This window comes from Panicum virgatum, chromosome 1N (assembly GCF_016808335.1).
Source record: "Panicum virgatum strain AP13 chromosome 1N, P.virgatum_v5, whole genome shotgun sequence".
NCBI lineage: Eukaryota > Viridiplantae > Streptophyta > Magnoliopsida > Poales > Poaceae > Panicum > Panicum virgatum.
In genome coordinates this window covers 28,852,810-28,873,601 of record NC_053145.1, presented here as the reverse complement: position 1 = coordinate 28,873,601, position 20,792 = coordinate 28,852,810, and the positions used below count along the sequence as shown (strand labels likewise).

The 20,792-nt window shown below is 49.8% G+C and overlaps 2 long non-coding RNA genes across 3 annotated transcripts; one reads left to right on the top strand and one right to left on the bottom strand.

Annotated features, from left to right (window-relative positions):
- Positions 1-11,621: 11,621 nt before the first annotated feature.
- On the top strand, positions 11,622-16,956 carry LOC120655576. Its single transcript, XR_005667588.1, has 3 exons — positions 11,622-12,742; positions 12,841-12,987; positions 16,537-16,956. It is a non-coding gene; the product is annotated as an uncharacterized LOC120655576 (long non-coding RNA).
- Positions 16,957-17,449: 493 nt separating this feature from the next.
- Positions 17,450-20,134, bottom strand: LOC120655575. 2 transcript variants are annotated; one of them, XR_005667587.1, is made up of 4 exons: positions 19,332-20,134; positions 18,639-18,946; positions 17,933-18,042; positions 17,450-17,736 (listed from the first exon to the last, which is right to left on the bottom strand). It is a non-coding gene; the product is annotated as an uncharacterized LOC120655575 (long non-coding RNA). The 2 variants fall into 2 exon arrangements; XR_005667586.1 differs by having other exon boundaries at positions 18,639-20,128.
- Between the last annotated feature and the right edge of the window lie 658 nt (positions 20,135-20,792).

The following is a 20,792-nucleotide window of genomic DNA, read 5'->3' as shown; positions in this document are numbered from 1 at the left end:
CTCCAGCGCCGGAGATCCACCTCAGCGTTGCTCGGCGCTGCTGCAGACAGGACCCCGCCTCCTCGTGCGGGGGCCCCTGGCGCTAGCACCAAGGACAAGCCGGCGAACGACCGCGCTTCTCCACGCGTCGCACCGGCCCATCTGCTGCGCAAGCGCTCTGGTTTCCATCGGCAACGGCGACGGCAAGGGGAGGGGGCCTCTTCCATTCAAAGCCAAAGAATTTGTCTCATGCCATGTAAGCATGTGACAGCTCTTAGGCAAGAAGGGGTCCCCCGAGCTCCCGAAGTGATGCTGGATGATGCGGTTCAGGCACGTCCAGGGCGCCTTCACCTCCGAAGAACACGCTGTATAGCATGCAGCCATAGGTTACTCCTAAGAAAAAACTAAGAGAATTCCTCCTTTGTAATAGCGTGGCGTCTACGTGTGTGTCCAGAGCGGTCAAGGTCCGACCTTGTAAACCCGACCTCTGGCCCTATCACACAAACAGGCAAAAGCGGTCCGGAGCGGTGGAGGTCCGACCTCGTAATCCCGACCTCCGATGTATACCGTGACAACCACAATAATAAAGGAGACTTTCTTTTTCAGTTTTACCTAGGCTCCACCCTGATTACATCTATTCGCCTTGGTTTAACTATTCTTTTCTCTTGACCGGAGTTTCCCTTATTGCTAACAATCCAAGTTAAGTTGCTGGCTTGTGGTCAGGTGGAGACACCCCTTCTAGCTGGAAGGCGGTCCGGACCCCTAGGGACCTGCTCTGGGGAAGTGGTATTTGTATCCTGGGGTAGAGAAGCTCCGCGTGGCTTAGCCTGGTAATGTACCCTAAAGTTTACGTACTTCACTACCCTGTTACAAGTACTCTAGTATCCAAGACTGCTGTCTTTAGAGGTCCCGGGCTCTCTTCTAGTATAAGGCTTGGTTTCTTTGCACCTTACTATGAGGTCCGGTAACAAGCTTCATCGGATTGTCAGCAACGGTCGCTCCAAGTCCACTCCGGTGGCCCGCTCCGGCGGAGACCGCTCGCCACGGTCGCTCCAAGTCCACTCCGGTGGCCCGCTCCGGCGGAGACCGCTCGCCACGGTCGCTCCAAGTCCGCTCCGGTGGCCCGCTCCGGCGGAGACCGCTCGCCACGGTCGCTCCAAGTCCACTCCGGTGGCCCGCTCCGGCGGAGACCGCTCGCCACGGTCGCTCCAAGTCCACTCCGGTGGCCCGCTCCGGCGGAGACCGCTCGCCACGGTCGCTCCAAGTCCACTCCGGTGGCCCGCTCCGGCGGAGACCGCTCGCCACGGTCGACAAAAGCCAGGTCCGGGAAGCGGTGCTTGCTCCCTGGGCGATCCGAAGTCTGTGTAGCCGCTTAGCTTGGTTCCGTACCCTAAGCCTACACCTTCGTCGCCCCATGGAGAGCACTCTAGTACCTAAACCTAGCAACAGGCATACCGGCCTCAGGGGTCCGGGATGCCCGCTCTCTCCGTGGGCACACCAACGCAATCAACTTGCGTAGGAACTCATCACGATGGTGGCCCCACCTGCGGGTTCGTACCTCACCCGAGGCGGGCCCGGGGGCCACTGTCGGTACCCCAGGACTGGGGTACCCCCTCTTGCTGTGTCTAGGCAAGGATCTTATAGTTATCCTTAACTACATCCAAACAACCGGACCCCTGCGGTCCGGAATCCTGTTCTCCCAGCAGCGGCCTGGGCAGTTCCTCAGTTGGGAAAGGTCCGGAGACACCACGTATCCCGGAAAAGGCAGGAACTCGTGCGCAAGCAGTCGGGACTCCGGACCTCCCCGAGGAGACCGGACCCCCGCAGGGTCCCGGACCCCACATGGGGTCCCAGACCCCCTGTATAATAACCGGACCCCTCGCTAAGGGAAGAGATCGACGCCCCGCGTCGGGGTGGTCCGGGGCCGCCACGTGTCTGCAAGACATGGCCGTTTGGGTTTCCATACCAACGTTCACCCACCATTGCATTTATTGCAGTAGGTGAACGTCTGCATTGATATGACAGAAGCTGAGGCGTTTCATTGACCAGGGGATACTATTGATCGCGTATTACCAAGGCAGTGGAGCCGCTGGCGCCGCCCATACTGCGTCTGCCAGATGGATACGATGGCTCAGCTTCGCCCATTATGACGCTACATAATAGCCTCAGCAGGCCACGCCGCAAGCTACGCTACTCCAACGAGCGCCTAGTTGACGGGACAAGAAAAGACCCCCCCTGAGTCAGGAAAGCAGCAGTAAAGATTCGCTACCGCTGTAGCCACAGTCACGTTGGGCCCACCTGTCGGGGCATCCACGCCCTATGTATCCGCTCCCCCTTGATCTATAAAAGGGGGAGGACGCCGCTAGAAAACCTCAGGCTGAGCAAGAACCAAGGCCAGCAGAGGATAGGTTCATACACAACCAAGAACAATACATCTCACAGTGGACGTAGGGTATTACGCTCCGGCGGCCCGAACCACTCTAAATCGTGTGTTCTTGAGTCCCCTTTCTCAGCGTAGATCTAGCCCCATTGCCTAGTACTTCCCCGAGTACTCCCTCACTGGGAATAGGCGGGTGCGTTCCGCCACCCGGCTGTGGGTACCCCTAGAATTCCCACGACATTTTGGCGCCGTCCGTGGGGAGGGACAGGCGTTGGCTGGATTTTCGGGCTTCTGGGCTGTGTTCATCCTCTGCAACGACGAGCGAGAAGATGAAGGAAGGCAGCGCCACACTCACTTCACATGCCATGGCACCGGCGCTCCAACGCCCTCGGTGCGGCGGCGCACGGCAGCGACGCCTGCTGTGCGTCGCCACTGCGACACCTCAGAGCCGGCGTGGCAGCGCACAGCGGAGGCGCCACTGCGCGCTGCCGCCCCTACGTCGACTCAAGGTTTTCTCTCAAGCAACGGCCACGCCTCCTCTGCGGTGGCATGGCGTCGGCTCAAGGCTTTCTCTCAACTGGAGCCTGGAGCCGACGGCCATCCCGGAGGAAGTTGACCGTGTCGTCCTGCTGTCTCCAGCGCCGGAGATCCACCTCAGCGTTGCTCGGCGCTGCTGCAGACAGGACCCCGCCTCCTCGTGCGGGGGCCCCTGGCGCTAGCACCAAGGACAAGCCGGCGAACGACCGCGCTTCTCCACGCGTCGCACCGGCCCATCTGCTGCGCAAGCGCTCTGGTTTCCATCGGCAACGGCGACGGCAGGGGGAGGGGGCCTCTTCCATTCAAAGCCAAAGAATTTGTCTCATGCCATGTAAGCATGTGACAGCTCTTAGGCAAGAAGGGGTCCCCCGAGCTCCCGAAGTGATGCTGGATGATGCGGTTCAGGCACGTCCAGGGCGCCTTCACCTCCGAAGAACACGCTGTATAGCATGCAGCCGTAGGTTACTCCTAAGAAAAAACTAAGAGAATTCCTCCTTTGTAATAGCGTGGCGTCTACGTGTGTGTCCAGAGCGGTCAAGGTCCGACCTTGTAAACCCGACCTCTGGCCCTATCACACAAACAGGCAAAAGCGGTCCGGAGCGGTGGAGGTCCGACCTCGTAATCCCGACCTCCGATGTATACCGTGACAACCACAATAATAAAGGAGACTTTCTTTTTCAGTTTTACCTAGGCTCCACCCTGATTACATCTATTCGCCTTGGTTTAACTATTCTTTTCTCTTGACCGGAGTTTCCCTTATTGCTAACAATCCAAGTTAAGTTGCTGGCTTGTGGTCAGGTGGAGACACCCCTTCTAGCTGGAAGGCGGTCCGGACCCCTAGGGACCTGCTCTGGGGAAGTGGTATTTGTATCCTGGGGTAGAGAAGCTCCGCGTGGCTTAGCCTGGTAATGTACCCTAAAGTTTACGTACTTCACTACCCTGTTACAAGTACTCTAGTATCCAAGACTGCTGTCTTTAGAGGTCCCGGGCTCTCTTCTAGTATAAGGCTTGGTTTCTTTGCACCTTACTATGAGGTCCGGTAACAAGCTTCATCGGATTGTCAGCAACGGTCGCTCCAAGTCCACTCCGGTGGCCCGCTCCGGCGGAGACCGCTCGCCACGGTCGCTCCAAGTCCACTCCGGTGGCCCGCTCCGGCGGAGACCGCTCGCCACGGTCGCTCCAAGTCCACTCCGGTGGCCCGCTCCGGCGGAGACCGCTCGCCACGGTCGCTCCAAGTCCACTCCGGTGGCCCGCTCCGGCGGAGACCGCTCGCCACGGTCGCTCCAAGTCCACTCCGGTGGCCCGCTCCGGCGGAGACCGCTCGCCACGGTCGACAAAAGCCAGGTCCGGGAAGCGGTGCTTGCTCCCTGGGCGATCCGAAGTCTGTGTAGCCGCTTAGCTTGGTTCCGTACCCTAAGCCTACACCTTCGTCGCCCCATGGAGAGCACTCTAGTACCTAAACCTAGCAACAGGCATACCGGCCTCAGGGGTCCGGGATGCCCGCTCTCTCCGTGGGCACACCAACGCAATCAACTTGCGTAGGAACTCATCACGATGGTGGCCCCACCTGCGGGTTCGTACCTCACCCGAGGCGGGCCCGGGGGCCACTGTCGGTACCCCAGGACTGGGGTACCCCCTCTTGCTGTGTCTAGGCAAGGATCTTATAGTTATCCTTAACTACATCCAAACAACCGGACCCCTGCGGTCCGGAATCCTGTTCTCCCAGCAGCGGCCTGGGCAGTTCCTCAGTTGGGAAAGGTCCGGAGACACCACGTATCCCGGAAAAGGCAGGAACTCGTGCGCAAGCAGTCGGGACTCCGGACCTCCCCGAGGAGACCGGACCCCCGCAGGGTCCCGGACCCCACATGGGGTCCCAGACCCCCTGTATAATAACCGGACCCCTCGCTAAGGGAAGAGATCGACGCCCCGCGTCGGGGTGGTCCGGGGCCGCCACGTGTCTGCAAGACATGGCCGTTTGGGTTTCCATACCAACGTTCACCCACCATTGCATTTATTGCAGTAGGTGAACGTCTGCATTGATATGACAGAAGCTGAGGCGTTTCATTGACCAGGGGATACTATTGATCGCGTATTACCAAGGCAGTGGAGCCGCTGGCGCCGCCCATACTGCGTCTGCCAGATGGATACGACGGCTCAGCTTCGCCCATTATGACGCTACATAATAGCCTCAGCAGGCCACGCCGCAAGCTACGCTACTCCAACGAGCGCCTAGTTGACGGGACAAGAAAAGACCCCCCTGAGTCAGGAAAGCAGCAGTAAAGATTCGCTACCGCTGTAGCCACAGTCACGTTGGGCCCACCTGTCGGGGCATCCACGCCCTATGTATCCGCTCCCCCTTGATCTATAAAAGGGGGAGGACGCCGCTAGAAAACCTCAGGCTGAGCAAGAACCAAGGCCAGCAGAGGATAGGTTCATACACAACCAAGAACAATACATCTCACAGTGGACGTAGGGTATTACGCTCCGGCGGCCCGAACCACTCTAAATCGTGTGTTCTTGAGTCCCCTTTCTCAGCGTAGATCTAGCCCCATTGCCTAGTACTTCCCCGAGTACTCCCTCACTGGGAATAGGCGGGTGCGTTCCGCCACCCGGCTGTGGGTACCCCTAGAATTCCCACGACAGGAGGCAATGAGTACATACTAGGTGATGTCAAGTAGTTGAAAGATGTATCTCCATCGGCATGGTATGTACCAGGTGATGAATCCGCAGCCAATTTTTTTAAAACTGAACTAGCAGGATTGAACATATCCATAAGGCTGGAAATAGAACCTAAGTGTGAACCCCACCTTGTGTCCCCCGGACGTTTCAATGAGCGGATTTGATTTACCCCTTGACCTGTCTCAAGCTCATCAATAGCTAGTAAGCGTGCAAGTTCAACCATTTGGGCATCATGCAGCAGTGCAGCTCATCATGACACTTTGATGATGAGTCAACTGTGTTTACAATGAAGAGAAGATGCTGAAAAAAATTTGGTAACAGGAACCACATCCTTTGCTGCAGCAACAAGAGCAAGTTGTAAACGATGGCCATAGCAATGACCATAGTATATATGCATACATGGAGATGTTTCTGATTGCTGCCTGGGAGACCTGGAAGTTACGAAACTCTGTTATCTTTGATGATGCCAATCCAAGTATTCATCTTTGGACCGTAAGGTTTAAAGATCAAGTTCAGCTTTACCTTCTTAGGTTTAACCATGATACAAATTCTTCGGTCTTGAGTTGGCTTCTTTCTTTCTGACTAGTCTGTTTAGTTTCAGTTGTTAGCTTTAGTCGAGTTGTAATTTGGTCAAGATGTCTTGGCTTGCCTGGTTGGCTTTCTGTGTGTTGTATTGTAAGTCCCCTGAATTTGTACCTTGTTCTAACCCCTAACCCCTTATTTATAAAAAAAAACCCCGAAGTGTTGTGGGGGATTCTCCCACAGTTTTCCTTCAAAAAAAAATGAACATAGTATGCATAGGGACATTCTTTGAGGAAAAGTGCTTGCAATCCATTAAACTCTCTCTTCATATTGCTAACACCATCGTACCCTTGGCCTCGAAGGTTCTGGACATCAAAACCATAGTTGGACAATACATGAGAACTTCCTTTTTTTTAATGTCAATGCTTTCGTGTCCTTTACATGTATCAAATCAAAGAACCGTTCCTGTAAAACACCATCTTGATCAACAAATCTAAAAATGAGTGCCATTTGCTCTCGTTTTGCTACATCACATGTTTCATCCACAAGAATATAAAACTTTGGGTCACCTATTTCCTCACGGATATGCTTCATGACTTTCATTGCAAAAATACTCAAGATCTTCTTCTGTATATCAGGTGATGTGTACTTAGCATTTTGCGGTGCATTCTCTAAAATAACACTTGCAGTTTCAGGATTAAATTCAGCAAAAAGGCTTAAAATTTCTAAGAAGTTTCCTTTATTCTTGGACTGAACTATCTCATCATGGCCTCTAAAGGAACGAGACTGCAATGTTAACCACTTAATAGCTGCAATTGATGTTTTCAATCGTACATGTTTTCTTTCTTTCTCTTGATTGTTTGTCACCTCCGCAATATTATCGATATGATTCAGGTTGTTCACCAAATAATGGCATTCTGTCACTGCATTGTTGTGCTGTGAGAAAGGGTCCGACCCAACATGAACTAAGAAACCACAATTTTTGCCATTATGAAATTTCTTCTAGGTGTCAAAACCTTGTATTGTCAAGACATCACAACCAATTCTTCTGTTTATATTCTTATTGGCAACGAAGCAAAGAAGACAATATGCACAGTGGCTTCTCACTGAACACTCTAACCAAGAAGGAATTTCACTGAACGAACCGATTTGAAACGATGTTGATGTCCTTTTGGTCCAGAAGTCTTGTAATTCTGCAATTTGGGTTGCATTGGTCCTAACTTCAAGTATGCATGTCGTACGTCATCTTGTTGGTCACTTGGATATTCCCAAATTTGTGGACGCAATGCTAGATTTCGTTCTAGGAATTCAATTCCTTGGAATACAACAGGTATAACTGATGATGGTTTTTCTTCATTTAGTATTTGTTCTGATTCAATTAAGGCAGTAGGTATGGGAGGTTCCTCTTGCTCCACAATAAGATCATCTCTTTTGTTGATTGCATCGCATGATTGAGCAGTAGCAGCAGAAGGCTGGGAGCGTCGGGCCGTCACAACAGACAAATGGCCACGACAGAAACATCGGTCGGGGTTCTCCATTGTCGCACTCCGTACAGCCGGCGCTCCCCTCGACTGTCTAATCGAGCCGTGTCTTCGAGGATTATAAATCTTGAGCCGGTAGATGTATTGTGAGCTTCACCGGGCTCAAGAAATTGACAACCCAACTAGAAACGTTAAATCTGAGGACCAGAATCGATGATTGTCAGAGGTCAGCCTGAACGCTAACAATTGTTTGGCCTCTTCCAGGATAGAAGCAAAAAGGGCAGAAAAATGAAACCATACGAGGGGTACCCTTGGCTTTAGATGGCCAAACGGACCGCCGTGCCCGTGCCTCGCCGTGTCGTGCCGTCTAGGGCCGCCATGACGAGATGCCGGCACTAGCACGACACGACGACCACACCGTTGTGCCATGTGTGCCATTGGGCACGACAGTCCACCGTGGTGGTACCAGCCCCCCGCTCTTCCGTGTGGCCGTCGCTCCGGGATGGGAGGGGGCGGCGTGGGGGGTAGGGGTGGCGTCGGAGAGGGTTGTCGAACATCATCGCATCGCCACCGCCACACGAGGCCGGCGTGCGTCGAGGCCGTCAAACGCCGCTGTCGTGTGAGGCCGTGCCTTGAGGAGAAGACGAGCAAGGAAGGGAGTGGCCTTGGAGACGAGCAGGGGAGGAGTCGGTATGGATGACTGAGGACAGGAGGAGTAGGCGAGTAGCGATACAATCGGCGGCTGGGAGGGGAAGAATGGGACAAAACGAGCAAGGAGTTGGTTTTATATCTAGGTCATAAATATTGCAAGTCAATTCAATGGCTAGAGATACTACAAATCAATCCAACAGTCGAGAATAATCGAGCCACCACGTGTTGGCCCATTAACCGTGTCGTGTCGACGGGCTCGATCTGCGGCCCAAGCACTATCCAGATCATGCCTCATACCAGCACTGACTCTATGGTATTGTGCCCATACCTTGTTAGGACCATACTTTTTCGGATCGTGCATGTGCTGATCCATCGCATATGGTCCGTTTGACCATCTATACCCTTGAAAACGATTCGCCGGGATGAAAGCTTCCTGAAGACCGCTTGGGCTGCTGAAAAGTCAAGCCCGTGCATGCATAACACATAACGTAGGAAAACAATTAGGTGGGGATGGTCCCTAAATCGCTGTTCGGGAGGACCTGTTTCGGATAGGTGCCGCGTGGAGACTCCACCGATCCGACGGCGCCTGCTCTTTCGGCTTCCGCACAGCCAACGATCGCAACCATGGCATTGCTCGGCTTGCGCTTGGCTCTCACGCGCATCCGCCGAACGTCCGCAGAACATGCTGCATCCTCTTGCCTTCATTCACCAAATCGGTTCCAATCTTGCAATCAATCGGATATGTCATGTTCACTTATTGAATCAAGATGGAAGGTGTTGGTTCTCCACGATCTGGGACCCGTGTAAAATGAAGCCATGTCTAAATCAATGAGCACCTTGATACGGAGATCACAGGTTCACACACTTAAATCTGCTAATGTCCGGTCTGAATTTTTCTCTTGTTTATTGACTCACGCTACCAGAAGTTCTTGGATTCTGTAAAGGGAGAGCGAGGGAGAAAGAGAGATGCAACTTGAGATGAGACAGGAGTTTGTTAGATGATCAGTTCAAGATGTCGCAGCATTCGTCAGGTTTTCTGAATGTTAAATCGCCATTCAGTTATCTAGGCAGAGATGGCGACGGCAGATAAGGGAGGCGGAGCAGGAGGCAACGGTGCCCAATCCCATCATCGAGGAGAATGAGATCCGCATCTAGGGAGCTCGAAGTACAGATGTAGGGAGCCGAATCATCTGATAATCTAAACATTCATCTGGAGCTGAGCGAGCCGAACCATTCTCATGCACTAGAGCCGAGCGAGTCGTGTCTATTCCCATGCGCTGGAGCCGAGGCGCCGTGTGCCCTCCGATCGTTGGGATGCCCATGCGGCGCTCATCGAGGGTAGGTCCTCACGAGGTACGGTTTGGGGACAGTCCCCACCCAATTTTTTTGCGTAACAGGGGTAAAGTGTCACACAGGCCTGTAGATAGAGGACACGTGTGCAACCCAATGGGTCCCACATGAACAGCAGCATCAAGCTGCAGCAAGGCACGACCGCCTACGCCGCCCTTGCCTCGCACTGCAGCGACTTGCGGGCGAGGATGAGCGATGACCGAGGTGCATTCCTCGACCGTCTCCCTGGACCTGTCGGCGGCGCTCTGCGCGGTGGCCCGCGACCTGTCCCTGGCCCCCTGCGCGGTCTCCCTTGTAGCGGCGGCGTAGTCGCCGGCCATCTGCTTGGTCACGCGACATTTGCGCACGCCTTGGCCAGTGCCAAGTTGTAAAACAGCCTGACGGAGCAAGAAATGAATTCCTGGTCGCCAGGCGCACGGAGCAGGCCCCTCAGTCGATGAGGTAGCCGTGGTCGAGGAAGCTTGAGATGTAGAGAAGCTCCAGCAGAGTACAAGATAACGGGTAACGATTTATTCTATCACCCACCTCGCCGTACCGGTGAAGACCACCGCCGACAGCCATGCCGACGATAGGCTTGCATTGCCCATCATCACCAGTGCAAGGGAGAGGAGGAGCACCGTCCTCGACTTTACTACCAGCCATACGGCTAACTGAAAGAGCTTAAAAAAAAGAGAAGACGGGTCACGGGGGGCCGGAGCCCTCCCTCTCGCGCCGCCACCCGCCGGCAAGGACGCCGGAGGAGGAGACGAGGGTCTAGGAGAGGGCCGGAAACTAAGAGCGACCGGGAGAAGCTGGAGAGAGAGTGTGGTCAGCAGAGTTCACGCGCAACCCGAGCGTAATGCGAACCTAGTCACCACCACAACCTTACCATGCAATCCTTGAACATACCATCTCCATCAACATGTCGAGTTCACTATGGCTTTCGCCACCATCGTTGCTGCTCCACCTTAAGTCTGCAGCGACCACCCCAATCACGATCGACCATCTGTCAATTTGATTGTGAGCCGAAGCTGCCGTTTTTATCACGACGTCTTCTGGCCGCACCGTCGAACCTGGGTGTCACGTTTGACCAGCTCCTATCGATCAGCAGCTTGCAGCCACTATCAACCCGATCTCCATGTCTGTACACATCTCTATTGATTGCAACTCATTGGACAGTTTGAGCCACCCGCCCGAAGTGTCCAACACCACCGATCGAGTTGTCGATCGCCGCCATGCTCCACCTTGTGCTTTGTCCCTCTCGGACAGTCTGTGCGACCTTGGGCGGTGTGGAACATGCCCATCACACCTCCTCGTTGATCTTCTCACTGAATCTGGCTCCGGTACCGTGAATTCAACATTTTTCCATAATCATAGTGGTACATCTATAGTAACTACTCCCTCCGTCCAAAATTAATGTTCGTTTAGAAAATTTCAAACACATTACTATTAGTGAGAAATTATTAAAACATAATCTCTTATAATTTTTATCCTATCTAAACATATTGTATGGAATCATTTGAGGTTACCTTTATATTGTGGTGATTTTTCCCTCACTGAATTGTTGTTAGTGAATATATAATAGTACTATTTCTGTAGGAATCTCATGTGCAAAAGGAAAAAGAAGCTGACCGATTGAAATCAGTCACTTAAGTTCGTGTCACATTAAAAAGAATCATGGTATTTTGAAGTATTAAATAAAATCTGTTTGCAAAACTTTGCACAGATGGATGCTAATTCGTGAGACGAATCTAATGAGGATAATTTATCCATAATTTGCTACAATAATGCTACAGTACCATATGCTGATTATAAATTAATATTTTTATTATATTCGTCCCGCGAATTTACACTCATTTGTGCAAAAAGTTTTGTAATTATCTTCATTTAATACTCTAAATAGTAAAATTATTTTTAATGTGATAGGTGCTAAAATTTGAGGTCTTTTACGGTGCACAATACTACCACTTGATAGTATGTAGTATAGAAGATATTTGACCGTCCATTAAAAAGGGCAAAATTGTCATTAACAGGTTCGTATAAATTGAGTAGAACTTTTAGTTTTATTTTTCGTTTAGCTCCCTATCCCGCTCTTGCAGACTCCATTCCCCTGTCCTCGTCGCCGCCGGCCGAGGGTCCAGGCCGCCTCCTTTTTCCGTCGCCGCCGGAAGATGGCCGGCTCCTCTCGTCGTCGCCGCCGGAAGAGGGATCCTGGATCGAAGCCATCGCCGCCGCCGGTAGAGGGCCGCCTCCTCTCGTCGTCGCCGCCGGAAGAGGGCCGCCTCCTCTCGTCCTCGCTGCCGGAAGAGGGATCCTGGATCGAGGCCGTCGCCCCCCTCCCCCTCGTGCCTTCCCTTCCAGGCCGCCGGCCGAGGGCCCTGTGCTCATCGCAGGAGGGACGGCCATTCCCAGGCGCGTTGCCGTGGTCGGCCGGCGGACCTGCGCGTGGTGGTGCGCTGGGGGCCAGGACCAGCGCAGTTTCCGTTTTGACACCGGCTTTCCGGCGAGATCTTGACAGGCGGGAATTGAACTTCTGAATCTCTTGCGCAGCGCGGGAAGTAACATGTTCCTGATTTGATTTCCTCGATCATCATCTCTCTCTTGTCTCTCTGTCCCTCCATTTTTTGAACGGGCTCTGATCCATTGAAGCATGCGAGGGCGCAATTTTTTGCTTACGAAACCCAGTCATATTTTTTCTTTCTTTTTCATCTGATGACTCACAGGTGATTACTTATTGACAGGAAGCTACATGAAAGTTATTACTGCTATTGTGCTCAAATTAGTTATAACATATCGAGTATAATTTGAACAGCAATAAACTAGTGTAATCTGTAGCACTTTTTTTAAGCAACATAAGCATTTGAAAGGTTCATACATTTGAAAGTGAGCATGAATATTTAATCAATTCTGTGTTCGTACATTCTGTAAGGATCATGGATGATGAAGAATAAATCCATAAAGAATTAAATGCATCAGCACTTGTAGCTTTTTTGTTTGTGATTAAATGTTGAAATAGATGTGATCCTTTTTTTTCCATTCCAGCAGGGTAATTGATGGAGGCGAATGGGTATGTAAGCCTAGAGGAAATTGAGGAATATAACTATGTGGCAAATCGGACCTTTAATACGGAGGAAGATTTCTTCGAGTTTTACAATGCTTATGCATTCCGTAAAGGATTTGTCAGGTACAGCAGCATCAGAAGTGGCATTGTGATTGCTCCCTCATCCTGCTGGCTGTTATCTGATGCATTAGTGATACTGGAATTTTCTTCTGCTGGCGTAGGCATGGAGTGACCAGAGTTTTCTGGTTTGTCAAGTGTCGTTGTGTCTGAAGTTGCATTTTCGTTGTTTGCTCCCACAACAGTGCTTTCATCCTAGTGGCTGCTCTCTGATGCAGTGGTACTATTGGAGTTCTCATCTGCTGTAGCAGGTATGGAATCACTAGAATTTTCAGGTTTGTTAAGCTCAATTTCTTTTTGTTGCAGGGGTTCCATTAGAGTTATTGTGAGAACCGCCCAATTTGATACTATTTTAAACGAACCGCCGGTCATTATCATCCAGATGAGAGTTAACATGTGCTTGCCGGAGAGCGTGCCACGTGTTATCCCACATCTAGAGACACGAATAACCAACACATCATTCATCCAAAATAATATCAAATCCGGTAGTCCCGGTATGTGCTCCAACATACGCCCAAAATTAGCATATGCACATACCGTTTACAATCGAATACATCGCCAATAATTCACAAAGAGCAATTTTTACACACTTAATATTACAAGTTCAATATAGGTGAGTTTCAAACTTCACTTACAAGCATTGGGCTCACGAAAGTCATATTAAACAGAAACTTAAAGTTTACTGTATTTACATACTCTCCCGGAGTTCAGCTACGATAAAACATACTTAAGATGATGATGCCTTACTCAAGGACATCACCACAGCCACACACGACCTACTCCTCCCCCGCATTTGGATCAGCGGGGTAGAAATGGCCGAACACCACTTCCGGCTCACCTGCAACTAGGTTTAGAAAGCAACCTGAGTACAAAAGGTACTCGCAAGACTTACGCGATTACATATACAAGGATCATGCAATGGTTCAAGTAAAAGCTTTAAGGTTAAGTAATTATTGCATAAGCATTAGCTCTCTACACTATCACCTATCAAAATTGATTAATGTTGCCCAAACCCCTAATAACTTTTAGTACATTAAGAGTATACAATATAATGAGTCACAGAGGTGCCATAAACCATTTCCATCAAAACCGAAACTTTCTACGAAGAGTTCAACGGACAAAGAGCTTGCTCATAACCGAGAGCGCGGTAATTCGAATTGATTATAACCTTGCAAGAGTGTACTACTTTGCCCACACGACGCAAGGACCATGCAACTCACCCAACCGGCCATTGTTGGATAAGGGGGTACTCGCGTCAACTGTTCCCAACATGGCTCGATCATTGAAATCTTCACACCTAGTTTACGCGTAGAGACATAGTTTCCACCGGGGACATCTCTAAACTTTCCTACACGTAGGTCCACCCGGGGACACCTCTAAGCCTCTCTGCATAGCCCGTAGCCACGTATCTAGAACTGTACATCAATGATCAAGTCAAAGAAGGTAATTGGCTTATCCGTACCATTATATAGGATATGTGGTAGCACGGAAAGGTGCTCAAGGCCGACGTTATCCACGGACGGTCCTTAAATGATCCAAGCGGACTATGCCCATGTGACTCCATTCACTAGGCCCTACCATTCTGCTCGAATCTCGATACTGCACTTTACTTGCCCAGATGCTCAAGTGCGATCAAGGATACTCAGGTAAGTGTGATACTCCAAACCATTCCTTTCTAGCAAGCAATGTAGTATTCTAAGCAGGGCTAAGCATCTAGTCGAGTTTAAGTGAGTAACGGTCTACTGTGTGGCAATGACATGGTTGAACAATTCAAGGAAGGATAATGCATCAAAGGTAGGTAAGCATGCAATACATACATAATCTATATAACCCAACATTACCCGGTGAGATAGCTAAACTAAATCAGATTAAATAGGTGCAAGGAATATGCTTAGCTGCTTGCCTGGGTTAACTTCAGACTCGACCATGAACGGGATTCTGGGTTCAGGCTACACGGACTCGGCGGGTTCCACGGGTTCGACCTCCGATGGCTTGGTCACTATAATGCTTGGTCACTATAATGCATGAATGCGATGCAAGAATTAAGGAATGAACTAAACAGCAAGTATAAATCATGAAATAATTTGAGCATGCAGAGAACCAAACAAGGAACTCATGAAATTGGTTTTGCAGCAAAAGCATTTTCCTATAATTAATCACAAATAGATCAATTTTCAGCTACTCTAAACAAAGTAAATCAGAAAAGGAATGCAAACTAAACTAAAAAAATCTAAGAAAATTATCATAGAAACTAGGCATGATAACAAAGATAAAAAAAATTGGTTTTACTATTTTCTCACTTTCCAGTAAGAAGTTCTATATTAAACCATTTTCAAAGGAAGCATAAGAAAACAAGCTAAAACTTTGATAAACAACAAGTAAGCATATGAACAAGTAGAACCTCTGGAAACTACACCTCACAAGGAGTCTAACAAAATTTAGTTTGGAATTTTTAGAACAATATACAAATAACTAAGCATTAAACTCACTTTTGCAAGATAAAACTATAGATAAATCTATAGCAAGGTAACATGCAAAACAATATTTTTCCTAAGTATATCTAAGCTAGAGGAATCCAACAAAACAATTTTCATAATTTTTGGAGATTGGTACAATTTTCTATGCATTTTTCAAGATTGCAGACATATATAAACATCACAAATCTCTAGCATAATTGCTAAATGCACCCCGCATAGCCAGCCCAGAGGCCGACAAGCGGGACCCATGGGACAGCGACCCACCCGCCGGGTCAAAGCAAGCCACGCGCCTTGACCCGCGCGTGGGCGCGACCACGGCGTCGCGCGGGAGCGTCGCGCGCGCACGTCGCGCGTGGCAGGGCCGGAGAGGGAACAAGGGCGCGCGCACGGCGTGGAGGGGACGGCGGCGATCCCTACCGGCGGCGACGCAGGCGGGGAGCGGCGACGAGGCGGCGTCCCGGCGGCGCTGGGCGGCGGCGGGCAGAGGGCTCCGCCGGGGAGGCGCTGCGGGAGGGGAGGAAGCCGGGTGAGGAGGGGAAAGGGTCGAGGGGAAGGGGATGATCCTTCCCAAGCGAGGAATCGAGGAGTGGTTCACCAGAGGCGACGAATCGAGGCCGGCAGCGGAGCTCGGGGGCGGGGGCGGCAATGGCAGCCGGGTGACGCGGGCTCGATTCCGGCCGGGAGAACGCGGGAGCGAGCTCGAGGAGGCTGGAAGAGGTGGAGGGCGAGATGAAGGGACCGTGGGCACGCGGAATCGAGGAGCGGCGGCCGGAGTTGGTCGGCGCGGCGATGGGGCGGCTCTGCTCGAGCTCAAGGAGGAAGAGGAGGGGAATGGGGAACGGGTTAGCACACGCCCTCGTTGCAGATAAGGACGCGGAAGGGAGGACGCACGCGGCACGGCTGCCGAGGATAGCCGGCATGTGTCCCAGGGATGGACGCCGGCGACGGGCGACGCGCGGCACCGAGCAGAGCAGGGGAAGGAGAAGGGCGGCTGACAGGTGGGCCCGCGAGGGATTTTTTTTCTGGGCTGTGACAGTTATTGTCTGATCAAGGTTGGAAGTAGCTACATTCTCTATAATTTGGTTGATATGGCTCTCTTTCTCCACAAGAGCGGCTTCTAATTCTTTCTGAGTTTTGTTAAGATATGTAGTGCTAGTTTCTGAATCCATGAGCTTGTTTTTCAATTCTGTCCTCTGAATACTTAGGACAGATGTTTAGGCTTCCAGTTTGTCCACTTTCCTTCTCATCTCTTTATTAATTTGTTTTCTTTCTGTCATAAAGAAGATAGCAGTATTTAGCTGACGGGGTATTCTTGAATGGCAGGTTGGATAAATAATTCATAAAGTATAGAACAGACAACAGAAAACACGCATTGAAGGGTCTAAATCTGCTGCAGCTATGACGCGACTTCATCTCAGTATTATCTGTTTGCAGAACAAGAGGGTGTTCAATTGAGTATATATTGTCTGCTAGCATTTTGAAACTAAATTGTGATGTGACGCCTCCTGATAAAAGTATGTCTGCAAAATGGTGTCAATATGGAAGTTGGAAGTCTTGTCAGGGGTGATTTATATGGACTAATCTATGAAGGCGCAGCTCTAGACTGGATAGTTTCCTCATGGTTTTGAGTGGGCAAAAATTTTGCCAGTGCAATACTGAATGTAGATAGAATTATACTTTCGATGACATTGTACTATTTCTTATATTTTACCTACTAGTAAATAAAATGCCCTGATTTTAGCTTGCTCCTGTCGATACAGTGATGAGGCACAGGTTCCCAAACACTTTGCGTCCATGTATAAGTAGAGAACTAAGCTACTTCTTTTGGCCATGTAGGGGATGCGAGCAACGTGTTTGATAAGAGACAATTTTATTTGGCACTTATATCTTATTGACAACACATGACGACGGCAACGTGTTTGGCAAGACAATATTTTATTTGGCATTTGTATTTTATTTACAACACATGGCAACGGCAACTTCTTTTTTAGCAAGTATCATGAATTCCAATGCCAGCTTTCAGAAAAATGGGTGCATTATCACATTTATTTAACTGGGATTGGATCTCATTTATTTTAGCACGTCAGAAGACATGAAAGGAGAGTCCGGTCCTTCTCTTTAATAATCACGCACACGCACCTATGACAACCGGATTTCCTTTTTTTTATCACGGAAGACAAGCAGGAGAGAGTCCGGTTTTGGTTCCTTCTCTTTATTAATCACGCACACGCACCTATGACAATTGGATTTCCTTTTTTTATCACGGAAAACAAGCAGGAGAGAGTCCGGTCCTTTTTTTAATAACACAAGACACAAGTACACTTATACATTGCATTACAAGATTGATATTGATGAATTCTTGATTTGAAAGTAGGAATTGACACACTTTGATAGCACAAAATTCACATGCTCCACCAGTACAGACTACAAAAAAACACTAGGTTTGAGCTACCACACCGGGAAAGCAAGGAGAACACATCAAGAGGCCGTGTGAGTATTACTTTCTCGATATGAATCCCTGTGCTGCGGCCAAAAAGTTAAAAAGGGTATCAGATCATGACATCACCTTGCATACATAAGCTAAACTCAGTTTTTGACCTTTAGCATTTACGTTAAGTGTCACCACATTTGATGTTCATGTTCTATTAGTAAAGAATTCACTGAGGTAGAGCTCCTATTGACATTTAGCATTTACGTGAACTTTCACGGTGATACTCACAGATCAGTTTAAGGGCCACTTTTATCTGCTTGGGCAGTACCTTCTCCTGGCAAGCTCTTCTTCTCAACTGTGCTTCATTCAGTCCGTGTTTCTTCATCATATATATCATCCTACATAATGGAGTTCAAATATTATTTCCTATCAGATATTAGGTATCTTGCAATTGATTTCTGACATTAAATAGATTTCTGATTCAGGCCTAACTTTACCAATCTGACATTAAATAGATTTCTGATTCAGGTCTAACTTTACCAATCTGGCACTGTATTCAGAGCTCTTCCATTTAGAATGAAGCAAGCTAAATAGATTTCTGCTCCTCATATAATGCGAAACTCAGTTTCTGACAGCACGCAATACATAAGCTAAACTAGGCTATATCAGTAATTCAATTTTCTGTGAAGTCAACAGCAATACGTAAGCTAAACTCAGTTTCTGACTGCATGCAATACATCAGGGAGTAAGGGTAACAAAGAGGTGGCCTGTAATTCTTTTAATACAACCATGTTATTATTTATCAAAGAGCCAAACCAGATAAGAAGAGTCAGCTGAATCAGTAGGGGATAAAACCCCTCCTGTTTCCTCCCAAAATAAAACAATAAGAATCAGCTGTGGCTGTGCTTCATATTCTTCACTACTAGTATATCATGTCAATTAATTTCTGAAATAAAAGTATATCATGTCAACCATTGTTCTACGGCAATCTTACCTGGGTTAAGTCCTTGACCAGTTGACAACATGACCTCCTGGGTTAGTCCTTGACCAGTTGACAACATGACCAGAAAAAAGTTATATCATGTCAACCATTGTACCCATAAACCATGCCTGCTAAGCAGAATCTGCAATAAAAAAATTTCCTACTGTAAGTCGAGCCTGAACTTGAATAATGTCAGTTAGTGATGTGAATATGCTTTTATTCTGCCAGCTCCTTCAATCCTCCCAGCAGCTATTGCATTGTGACCAGCAATTACTTCTGCATACTGAAGAAACATGATACATATATTTATCGAGTATAGCCTGCAAAACCAGCAAGATCAATAACAGATAAGTTCCCTAAAGCTATCCCAAACAAATGAAATTCTAAACTATTAGCCAATCAACCTGCATGAGTAGATCATGCAACATGTAAATGACATTCTATACTAGTGCATACTAAAAGAGATAGCAAACTAAACTAAAACCTGTTCAGATAAGCAAGTAGCTCAACATAATTTAAAAGTTGAACAACAAGCTCTGCACATGATACAGAGATCCTGACCCCTGAATGCACAAGGAAGTAATGACTGGACAGAGATTGTTTTCACCAAGACGGATAATGGCAACTTCATGGGCAGTATACGATTTGTGCAAAAACATTGCAAGGCCTAACAGGAACCAGAGCGGAGAGAAAGAGGATCAGTACTTCCAATTGGTCGACGGGGATCCATTGCCGAGATGCCGAATTGGGATGCGATACAGGGTGCCCCCTGCTCCTTGCCCTTGTCGCGCTACTGCCTTGGGCCCATCACCAGTGGCCGTCCGGGCGCTGGCCCCTGGCCGCGGTGGCCGGCGGCGGGAGGCGACGGGCGGCCGCGGCTGACGGCATGACCAACCCGTGTAGGGAGCCGGCTCCGCTGCGACTGCTGCTGCTTGCCGCCGTGGCGGAGGACGAACGGGCCACGTCAGTTCCATGGTGGGCGCCGACGGTGGATTGGGGCCCCGATCTGGATCTCGCCGTCACCCTCACCCTCGCCCGGCGGCGAGAGACGGCCGTGCGTTGGGCGACTTCACGGATCCGCGCCATTCCCGCCGGAGGGCACGGGTCGCGGGGGCCACCGCCGCCGCCAAGGACTCGGCGGCCGAGCGGGGGACCCTCCGCAGGCCGACTCCACGGCGGTGGCGAGCCGCTGCCCGCCCTCCTCCCATGGCCCTTGACTCCGGTGTGAGATGCGCCGCCGGGGCCGATCCGCCGCCAATGATCCCTTCTCGGCGCGCAGCGTCGGCCATGGGAGCGAGCCGCTGCCCGCCCTCCTCCCAGGGGCCGACGGTAGGGCGTCGCGAACCCTAGGCGCCGTCGAGCAAGTGACGGGGGAACGCCGGAACGGGGCGCCGCCGAGCTCGTGATGGGGGAACGCCGGAACCTAGGCGCCGCCGAGCTCGTGACGGGGGGAACGCCGGAACGGGGCGCCGCCTAGCTCGTCAGATGTAGAAACGAAGAACATTACAAAGAGAAAGAGAGAAAATAATATAAAGAAATAGATATCAATAATCATCTTTCCCAAATTACCCTTATACTACCTATATATTTTTTTGCGAAAATCTTATACTACTTATATACTACCCTATACTACTGATCAAAGTTGCGGTAGTATAAACAAATATCAACCGTTCGATCTTTATATACAAGTCCTTCTCGAACGGTAGTATATAGTCGTATTGTGCACCATAAAAGAGCTCTAAAATTTAATCTTTGGATGCCATGCCTGCTGGCTACGCAGAGGACGAAGCCAATCCGACACTTGACTCTGCTGTAGGAAAGGAGGCAGCCCTGTATATAACATTCTCACAGCACATTCATGACTTCCATCTTTCCTAGCATGATAGTCCGAGAAAAGATGAGTAGAAAAGGCACAGCGAAGTCGGCACATCCTTCTCTCTCTCCCCCTATATCTCTCTGTCTCTCTCTCTCTCCATGTGTATATTGCTTCCTGCCTACTATCATCAGGTACGCATTCTCTGCAATCTTTCATTTGTGCTTGTGACGATGATGATTAAGATCTACGGTATGTAGCTTCTTTACATCTCTAGGAACGGGGCGGATGAGTGCATCTGGAGGGCGTTTTGCTCAAGACCGCGCAACCAATCCATATGACACCGCATCGCT